This window comes from Nothobranchius furzeri, chromosome 2, assembly GCF_043380555.1.
Source record: "Nothobranchius furzeri strain GRZ-AD chromosome 2, NfurGRZ-RIMD1, whole genome shotgun sequence".
Classification (NCBI taxonomy): domain Eukaryota; kingdom Metazoa; phylum Chordata; class Actinopteri; order Cyprinodontiformes; family Nothobranchiidae; genus Nothobranchius; species Nothobranchius furzeri.
In genome coordinates, this window is record NC_091742.1 from 27,099,486 (window position 1) to 27,110,800 (window position 11,315).

Genomic DNA, 11,315 nt, shown 5'->3' on the forward strand with positions numbered 1-11,315 from the left:
AGTAACTTTGTCTGTACCAGCATGTCCCGTGCAACACATACGTGCTTTAGCGCGACAGGTTCAGCATAGAGAAAGATAAACGACTGTGGCCAGCACATCTGCAGTTTTGGCCAGTTTTAGTTTATTCAAGTCATGAACTAGTTTTCTTGTCTCAAAGGACTTGAGTCTTTTTTTTCCATGTCATTTGGGTTCCGTTCTTTTTCTGTGTGATGACCTGATTGATAGCCATGTCGTTTTGTTGAGCAGGTCAAATGTCATCTAGGGTGAAAACAGGTAAAGAACCGCGTGGCCAGTGTGTGTTCTTGCAGACACACAGAGGACTTCACTTGCAGTAAGAGAAAATCTAATTATTCCCTTAGTCAAACCAAGCTAGCCTACTCTTAATTAAGCTAATGTCTTCAGATAGTGCTGTTAAAAAATAATTGTTCTGCACATAAAGGACATCCCAACTTAGACTAACCATGACCGGCTTTGACATTCTGCCTTCTCAAAGTGACACGACCGCTGAAGCGGTCGTCTGATGATATCATTGCAACAAGACTCTGTGTGAATCTGATGTGCAGCACCGATAGTACAGCATACCGTACATACAGCACATACCAACTGCAATGTGCTGCAACCTTGTTGTTCATTCTTTTAGCTATTGTGTCTATAAAGTTTGTTGACTATAGAATTTTTTGAAAACGGAAGACATCTTATTTTTCATCATGCTGGTCACAGCTGTTTCCCCAGGCTTTGGCTGTTCAAAGGGTTATGTAACACCACCCATCCATTCATTATAGTCCACTCGGGGAGGATAGCGGGGGGGGGGGGGGGGGCGGGGGGGGGGCAGTAGCCTAAGCAGGGAGGCCCAGACTTTCCTCTCCCCAGTCACTTGGGCCAGCTTCTCCAGGGGAATCCTAAGGCGTTCCCTGGCCAGCTGAGACAAATAGTCCTTCCAGCATGTCTTGGGTCTTCTTTTGGGTCTCATCCTGGCTGGACACGCCCAGAAAAATCTCACCGGGGAGGCGTCCAGGAGGCATTGTAACCAGATGCCTCCTGGACGCCTCCCACCTCACCTGGCACCTCTCGATGTGGAGGAGCAGCAGATTTACTCCAAGCCTCCTAAGATATGTATTACTAATCACCTTCACACATAAACCAACATCAAAACAACCCCTTTAACATTTAACATGTATTTTTCTCTCATGCTTGTGTTCAAGTGTGTTAAGGTGCGTAGTTTAGTCTAGTGGAGTCGAGCCTTTGTCGTTTAATTTCCATAATCCAGTTCGCCTAAGCTTTTGACTGCAGGATAAACATGTTTCAGCAACAGACGACAGTGGTCTGATTTCTGACTCACTGGTTTTAAAGTGCATTAGGCGGGGCATCACAATACTCAGGTTTTCACAGCCAGTTTATGAATCGAGAGGCCTGTGATGCAACTATTGACTACGGAGCGTTTTATGGGTTAGGCCCCTTTGAAGATGAGGGTGTAAATACTTGTTGAGTGAGTTCACAGGGAGCGTGCCATGTAGTATTTCTCACATGGTTTATATGTGTCACATCAAATAAAAACATCAAAAAATGGAGAAAAAAAGAGAAATGATGAATATTTAATCAATTACAGTTTGCACTATCGTATACAACTCTCTTTTTAGAGATTGGATCAAATTTGATCCTTAGTTCATGACAATTTGATTTTCATGAGAAACAAGCAGAGACAAATAAAAATGTACCCAAATTACTAAATATATACCAATCCATCAAATCACCCTACCCCTAAACCTGAAATTCTAAACCTTAGGGTTGCACAGGAACACCTGGCCTCGCTCTTTGACCCTTAATGGGGATGGACCAACACCTATTAGGTACTCCTTAGTGGCATACGGTAGTCCAAACATTGGTGACATGGAACAAAGAACAAAGTAGATATATGTTTTTAAGAATATCAACCTTGGAACACTATCCTGTACAATACTGCAGCAGAAATAGAGGAATAAAAAGGCCAATTAGACCAAGTTGGGTCACGACTCTTGAAACAAGTTGGTAGTCAATAAGGAGACAAGAGCTGCGGATGACGAGCGTTGGCCCGTGCATTGCCTTTGGCTGCCCAGTTCAACTGCCGAGTCATTGGATGAGGCAGGGGGAGTCGACGAGATAAATAATTTACACCAAAGAAAACCCATTTGATGCACGAGGAGAACATACTGACCACACGTAAAGGCTGCGGCCATCATTCAGACCTGCAACCTTCTCGTGCTGCCAGCTGCGCTGCCATGCAGCCCTAACCCTAACCCAACATGGCATAAAATAAATTATGGATGAGGTAAATAAGAGTCAGATCAAATAAAATCATAAAAAGTTCTGAAGAAAACAATAAATGTTCCTAAAATTGTGCCTTGGACCTAAAAAAAGAAAAACTTTACATTTTCTCTTACCTTAACGTCCAGCTTCTCTAACTCACCGCTGATGCCTTTCACCGTCACAAGCTCTGTAATTGAAAGAATCCATTCATAACTCTGGCCTAGAGCGTTGAAGATCACGTTTGCTAAATCACTTAGAATATGTCCGAGTCTCATGAGGCGCTAATTAACCTGAGGTCAGAACCTGAGGTCACAGGTCAGTGTCGGTGAGGGACTGCGTGCTCTGATAACCATGTGGGTGTGTGTTTGTATTTGTGCTTATGAGGATGCGTGTGTGGCCATCAGTGGGTCCAATGGGATAGTTGTGACAGGTTCACAATGAAAGGTACACACAGATAAGGCAGTGTGGGGGCAAGGAATGTGTCTTTAACCTAGAGTTCCCAAACACACCTGGGGATGTTCTTGAAAGGGATAAAAGCACTCAGAGCATCTACAGCAAATGTGATTATTTAAAGGCTTGACTCGTGGGATTGGTGGAGATTTTAGTTGGGATTCTTGAAGCAAATGCACTCCTGAGTGTTTCTTTAGATGCAGAAAGACAAAAACAGGATGCAGATGCGTTAAACGGGGGCTAAAGGTTGTCTGCTGAATGCAAACAGACAGGCTGTAGTTTTAAAGATTAAGATAAAAACAAATAGAAGAATTTATGCAAATATATTTAGCTTTATGGAGCTTTATGGCATCTTTCTGTAAAATGATTTGATTTTCTAACATCTGTTTCAGAGTTAATTTTTCCTAATCTTGTTTTAACAAAAGATAAAGTTGATTTATGTTCAGTTTTATGAAAACATTTATACCGCCCTGATTTCTTTATGTGCTTTTCAAGTGGCCAGATTTTCATGCAATAATTTAAAGAAGTCTTGATTAATATCTTTTCAGGCTTTCTGGACGTCTTTCATTGTATTTAATTTTCTTTGTTTCTGCAAGATGAAGATTTTGTTTTTCCTTTCAAGACAGAAATCACAGGGTGTTTCACACATAAAAAACAAAATAATTAAAATGAAAATGGCAAAAAAAAAAAAGAAATTCAAATACAAGGGACCATCAGTTGAAGGATCAAGGTCTTTTGGTAGATTTTAGGGCCTCATTAGATGCAAAAAAACAGACAAATCTGCAGCACAAATTATGTTTTGTTGGTAGAAAAGTGTAAAAAAAGATCCAAAGATTTGACACAAGACAACAACTTAGCTTTATTTCATTTTTTACACCTGGACGATTCATAGGTCAGAGTCAAAGAAACAAAAGCATGGATGTTAAATGAGTGAAAAAACACTCAAAATCCAAGAAACTTAAAGGTGTTGTACACTCATTTCTTCTATGCATTTGCAGTGGTCTATAATAGGAATGAATGCCTTTAAGCATGGATGTAATTCTAACTTTAGAAGTGGGGGGGGGGGCACGGAAGGGGGGGGGGTCTTTACAGTATGCTCTAATGGGAAACAGGCTTCAACACAAACGGTTGTTTTCCGCTTGGTCCTAGAGCTCAACCAGTGTCAATTTAATATAGCGTAATATTGTTTTTGGATGGTAAAAAGTACAGGGGTCCAAACTTGACTTTGGAAAAAGTGGGGGGGACATGTCCCCCCTGTTCCCCCCGAAAATTACGTCCATGCCTTTAAGTCATAATCTGGGAGGAGAAAAATATACCAATGCACCATTTCCAGGAACTACCAGGTACCCACATCACAGCTGAGCTTCAGACGACTTTCTGAAATCTTATTTCCTGATATTTAGACATCTCGCCTCGGATCGTCTAACAGCAACGCGACTCTACCGCCGACTTGCAACGTGGATGTTTCATCTCTACAAATAACACAAACCTCCAACTTTTACGAGATGATCAGATTCTTGGGAAGCATAAAATGAAGGAGTGAACAAAGCATCAGCCGAAATATAGCCTGGAAAGAGAAATGATGGTTTTGATGTCAAAAACAGGATTTATTCTAAAGAGATCATAAGAAATAAACCAATTAGCAGGTTCAAGCCTGCACCCCCCTTCCAGTGGTGTGATGCACCGTTATCAGAACCAGCAGCACATCGTGACACCAGAACATAAGACCACTCTTACAGAAGATTAAAGTTCACATATGCAGTGGCGTGTCCAGATCTTTTACAACGGGGTGGCCCAGGTGAGGCACAACTTTGTGCATGGGTGGCACCAATGGCTATGCTATTTTTTTTGTTTTGTTTTACTCCCAAACCTTTTGTGGACAATGAAAAGCCTATTTAAAGATAAATTAGCGTGGTGGCACCTGGGGTGGCCAATCAGATTCCAAGGGGGACATGTGCTACCCCAGGCCACTCCCTGGACACGCCCCTGCACATATGGTTAAAAATACTCGCCTACACAGTATTTACTATCGTTCTAGGATTTTTAATATGATCAATGTTGACAGGACTAGCTTTGGTTGGTTGAACGGGCATTAGATACCCCTCCCTCACGTTTTCTTCTTTTCTGACCATACGGGATTATGAACTCTTTGAACTGTCAGACTACAGAGCAAAAAAATGATCTTTACTGGAACTGACCAAAGGAGATAAAGGGAAGTGAGGAGAGGGAGAAGTTTCTGATGTGTTGAATTACTTCCGCCAGAGCGGTAAAAGTTTCTGCTTATCTGTGATTATTATTAATGATAGTACGGAGGCGGAAGTGGGAGGGGTGATGGAAGGCAGGCGGACGTGCGCTGCCTCAGCGCGGCACGCTCCTCACAGTTGGGAGGGGTTAATAGTCATGACACTGAATGGCTTTTGATTTATACGGTCCCTATCAGGGTGAGTGAATGCATCTGGGCTGCATGAAGTCCAGCAGGCTCTAAGATGTTTTCTGTGAGGCAAAAAAAAATTTTTTACAATTTTTTTCGTTTTTTATGTGAATTTTTTATACGTTGAAATTGGTTTTCAAAATGAAGCAGCAAGACAAACCATTACTGCACTGCCTAAGCTACTAACTCTCATTGGAGTAGAATCTACGGAGGTCTGAAGGTAGAACAGAAAGTGGTGGATCAGGCTGGAGGTACTGCAGATTTCCTGTAATAAAACTGGGAAACACCCTTTTGTGACAGCTTCACAAAACGCAGACAGACTGTACTCCTATGCATAGATAATTTATCGTCCATGTGCGTGGAAAAAAGGGGGTGGAAATTCCGTCCCAGGACATGAATCAAGTTCTGTGATGGTTTTATGAACTGCTGAAAGGCTGCGAGGAAATCACACGCCTGGAAGTTGTAACTGATGCTTCACGATTTTGGTTTTGGAGCCTCTGGTTGCTCAGAGCATGGACGTAATTTTTGGGGGGGACAGGGGGGACATGTCCCCCCCACTTTTTCCAAAGTCAAGTGTTCACCCCTGCACTTTTTACCATCCAAGCACAATATTACGCTATATTAAATTGACACTGGTTGAGCTCTAGGACCAAGTGTGTGTGTGTGTGTGTGTGTGTGCATGCATGCGTGCGTGCGTGCGTGTGTGTGTGTGTGTGTGTGTGCGTGCGTGTGTCGTGGAGGATGGCTGCTTATACTGAGCCAGGATTCTCTGGAGGTTTCTTCCTGTTAAAAGGGAGTTTTCCTCTCCACAGTCGCTAAATGCTTGATGCAATTTGCTGGGTTCCTTATATAGGAAACATTATTTCTGATTGGCTTAATGAACTGACCTGAATTGGAATGTTTATTATGTGAAGTGCCTTGAGACGACTCTTGTCGTGATTTGGCGCTTTATAAATAAACTTGAATTGAATTGAATTGAAAATTGAATTAAAGATACCCCACCCCCCCACCCCCACCCCCCACTTCTAAAGTGAAAATTACATCCATGGTTCAGAGTGACACATCTGCAGGTGTACTGTTAGATGCATCTATGGTGAAATGAAACCAAAGAGCGATGCTATTTTACTAATGGAGACGTCTCAGAAAGCCTTCTGGTCTTTAACGGGCTTCAGAACAGAAGAACATGAAAACAGAACGCGTGCACATGGAGCTACTTTACGTCCTCCTCGTTAACTCGTAGAGCAACCTTCGAGCTAGTCGTTTCTGTACGACGTCATCGGCCTCTTGCGTCATCGTGAAGGAATCTACACGTGCTTCTCTTTGCAACGTTGCATCAGATTATTGAGATTTGCAGGCTTCTTCTAAAGATCTTGCCAAAACATTTGAATTCCATTGAGGTCTGGGCATTGAATGGGCTTTTGCAACACGATGATCATTTTTCAGCTATTTTGGAGTTTTCCCCCCCCATTGCCGGACCAGTTTGGGGCCAAACCTCAACAAACGCGTTTGCATTTGACTCCAGAAGAGTTGGTGGTTGACTTAGTGACTGCGAGGTGCCAAGATCCTGCGGCTGCAGAACAGGCCCAAACTGCCACCCCTCCTCTTCTGTGCTTGACAGCTGATATGAATCCAGACATCTCCACTTTGGTCCCATCTGTCTAAACAGCACAGCTCCAAGAGTCTTGTGGTTTGTTTGGATGCAGCACTGAGAGCCTAATCCGTGCTTCTATGTTGTTTTCTTCCGACTCCTTCAATCAAGCCAGACTAGTTCAGTCTTTTTCTAATTATAGTGTAAAGACGAAACAGCGTTATAACGCTGACTGAGGCCTGAGCACTTATTTTTACGCTTTACTTAAAAAAACCATTCAAATCTGACTTGGAACTGTTTTAAGACATCGACTCCTGGGACAGCAAGGGTCTGGGCAGCTTTTCATCTTTTGCATGATTGTTTTAAAACCCTGCACAGATTAGTCGCCAGGATAATTCTCTACGATCGTTGCAAACTTTTTTATTTAAGGTTCGACACTGAAAAAGCAAATCCGGTCAGTGGTGGTCGCGTTGCTGTTAGCCAATCAGAGGCGAGATGTCCTGATAGGCGTGTCTCCATTGCTGGGATTGGGATAGAGTAAGTTAGGTTATCGAGGACGTTTTGAGAGTGGTTAGTTTCAGGATAATTCATACGAGATTGCTGCTCTGCGATAACCCTGACAGAAGCACCCTGCTGTGTCTCACCAGCTCAGTGGCCTAGTGGTAGAGTGTCCGCCCTGAGACCGGGAGATCAGGGGTTCGATTCCTGGTCGGGTCATACCAAAGACTTTGAAAAAATGGGACCAAATGTCTCCCTGCTTGACACTCAGCATTAAGGGGTTGGATTGGGGGGTTAAACCACCAAATGGTTCCCGAGCGCGGCGGTGTCTGCAGTTCACCGCTCCCCCAGGGGATGGGTCAAATACGGAGAACAGATTTCGCACACACACATCAGGGTGTGTGACAACTAATGGGACTTTAACACTCTCTCTCGAGCACGCTCCAGGAGGCAACAAGTCGTTTCTGACAACGAGGGAGTAGAGGAGGCGGAAAAAGGAGGAGAAGAATGTGTTATTTGGCGCCAGGTGATAAAAGACCGTGGCAGTCGGCCATTTGGTAACCGAACGCTTCTGTAAAATTACACATAATTTCAACAATGTGACTTTCGTTCGCACAGTTAATTGCTGCGTTTCAGATGGGAGGCTGGTGCATGAAAGTAAGATTTGACGCACAAAAATCCAGAGAAACCATTCGCACCATTGGCTTCGTGGTTGATTATGTCATCATTTATGGTGTTTTAATGGGACTTGTGGTCCAGCTTGGAGTTGCCCATTACCTCTCTGCAACGTCACCAAGCCCCGTGACTGCGCCCTGCATCCGTGTGGAAAACTACTCGTGCAGTCGCATGAGATCAGACCTCGGGACGCTCGCGGCGTGGTGGAAAAAGGCCAAACACGGACTCCATTAAACACCGTTGCTACGCTGTAAACAGCTGTGCTGATTCCTCTTCTCACTCCTGACAAATTATCTGCTCAGGAAGTGTTTGCTGAAGCATTTGGTGTTTGCACACACACACACACTCTGCCACAGCACGTATAGGAATCACCCTGGTTTCCTGCTAACACGATGGTGTTTACAGAGGTGCGTCAGGTCGGTGCAGGGGAGGCTGCTTGTTGTACATCTAGAAGAAAAAGCCTTCATTAGAGCGGGCCGTGTTTAGACATGCGTGTCAGCAGAAACTCAGACACACACACCTGAAGTTGCCCGCTTGGATGCACCCGTTCTGAGTCAGCAGAAAGAGGAGCTCGGCGACACCGCTAATGACCCAAGTGTTGTTCTTCAATTTAAGTCCGAGCAAGGCCGAGGAACTCCTCTCTGCGCTGCTTCGGTTCCACAAATCCTCTCCGTTCCTCCTTTTGAAGCAGCTTTTCTCATCATCCACCACTCACCCTGCAGCTCGGCTTCCCCGCTTTATCGCGCCTCGTTTCTCTGCACCGTAAAAGTCTCGTTTGTTCCTTTTTTTCCTCTCACACACACCGCAGGCGCGATAAGAGCTGCAGCAGGGCAATCTCTGTATGTCTTGACACACGGCCGCTGCCTCATGTCAAGGCTTATCAGCTCTTTACACTTCCGTAGTGCCTATCGGTCTGTCAGTGATCAGGAAGTAGACTAAACATTCCCAACAGACTGTCCAGGAGAGGGCATCATTACGGTAGGGACACATTTAACTGCATTAGAGTTCATTTTTATTCTATAAATCAATAGTTTGATGCTACTTTTAAGCAGTTCAGTTGCTTATTTTGCAGAATTTTATTAAACGTCGTCAGGCGTTTGCTGAGAGAGGCTAGTTTAAAATGTTTCTGGGAGTTTTCCATCCATTTTCTGAACCCACTTGTCCATGTAGGGCCGTGTGTGTGTGTGTGTGTGTGTGTGTGGAGGGGGGGGGGGGGGGGTGCACATCTCCAGGGTCAATGGGCATTCAGGCAGTTATTTCACAGAAAACAGGAATAAATAATAAATTTATTTCACTGAGGGACTGAATGTTAGTTTTAATTGTACGTTTGTGATCAATGTGTGGAAAATGTACTTTTGCATACTTTAACGATAAATGTACCTTTAAAATTGTAAAAATAACAACAAATACTCATAAAAAGTTGTCTTTTTACGTTCTTGTGCTAAATTTTAGACCCACGTTTCATAAACTGGGTATTTTAGGGTTTATTTTAACAGATGTGAACACAGATTATTAACTATTATTATTATTATTATTAGTAGTAGTAGTAGTAGTAGTAGATCTGTGATGAACAGGCAGTTTCTGCAAAGCTTTTAGCCCGCAACACACCTTAGCACAGTCTTCCTCACCCCCATCAGACCCCCTCTCCCTGTCTCGGCTGAACCTCCGGAGGACATGCGCGCCAGCGGGCATCGAACAGGTGGGCGCCCCATCTTTACCGGACACGTAAAGTCCATTCTGCGCTCAACCGACAGGAGACAGGAAGTCATGACGTCACACGCCGAGATGAGCCAACGGGGAGGGAAGTAAAAGAAAAGATCCGGATTTCATACGCGCTGCAACGCACGCCGCAGCGCCGGCTACGTGTCCGGCCACACACGCGCCCCGGCTCCCGACAGCTGGAGGTCCTCTTTCGTGGAAAAGACCGGGGGGGGGGGGGGGGGGGGGGGGGGTTTCGGGGGACTGAAGGCGCGCGACGTGGGGTTTTAAGCTGCAATACTGGAAAGTATTTGCCCCTGGAAGTGGAAATTAAAGTGCGGTGCTTGTTTTATTTGCAGCGTTTGATAGCCTCTTAAAGAAAACGCGTGTGATTGATCAAAAATATAGAAACATAACATCCTTTATGACAGTTTAGCCTCTAATATCCAAAAATGTGTGTTTTATTATTAGAATATATATCCTGTAGTATCAGCAAACTGAACACAGTAAGAGACACAGTGCTCCCACTAATAATAATAATAATAATAATAATAATAATAACTGAATAATTAGGCCTACATTTATATGTCTCTGATCTGTCCTGAGTTAAAACTTCAGAAGGTTTATGGCAAGTGGAAAGTGTCACCATAACCTTGTATGATGGGTAAAACGTGCCACAGGCAACATACTGAAGGAGAACCTTGTCCTGGTTACATTAAATGTTAGCAAAACATGTGTGTTCACGTCTAGAAATAATAAAGAATGTCTTGGAAAATGTAATTTCTCCATTTATAAATGATCCATCAGACTTTTTCGACACTCGTTGAACTAAAATGTGGAATTTTTTGTAGTTGTAGTAAACTAAATTATTAACCACACTAGATTTCATTTTTATTTATCATCATATTAAAGTCAAAAGAGGATGAAATCAAATGTATTATTTTTATTCCAAACGTGTCCTACGAGTATGTTACTTAGCACCAAATGTGTCATTTTGATTGTTTAAAGAGCAAGTCACCCCCTACCAGAGTCTAACTCCACTCCCACTTCATGTTTGAAAAATGCAACAAATGCTGTTGCCTGGCAGCAGGGGCGGATTAAGAACTGAAGAACATCCGGGGCTTAACACACGCACATACGTGCGCGAACACACACGCGCGCGCGCGAACACACACACGTGACACGCACTAGTCAACATCATATATATTTGTCTTGTACCACATAATTTTTAATCTGAAGCTACATATTCAGCATGTTCAGGGCAGAGTATTGTTCCTGTTAGTGTTTAGTGTGAGATGATAGTAAATATTCCCTTTCTTTCTCCAACAACTTTACCTGATAGTAAGCTAACTTTAGGCAAACCAGCAGCACAACAAATATTTTCAAATAAGACTCACAAACCTGAGTCAGCACCAGTCTCATCAAAGCTGGGGTTCTGTCGCGGTACTTTTGGTCTAAAAAACGTCCTTATGTCCATCTTCACTCATGCGTTTCAGGCAGAGAGTGTAGAAGAAGCCGGCTGCTGAAGGGCTTCTTCTTCAGTGGTGGAGGCTCAGGCAGGCTGTATACAAACTACTGCCAGCTGCTCCCTCTCTGTTGGACTTTGGTACTGCATGTTACTTCCATGATTTAGATCTGGGGCTTTTCATAAAACATTCGGGGCTTCAGCCCAAGTAGCCGGGCCTAACGCCG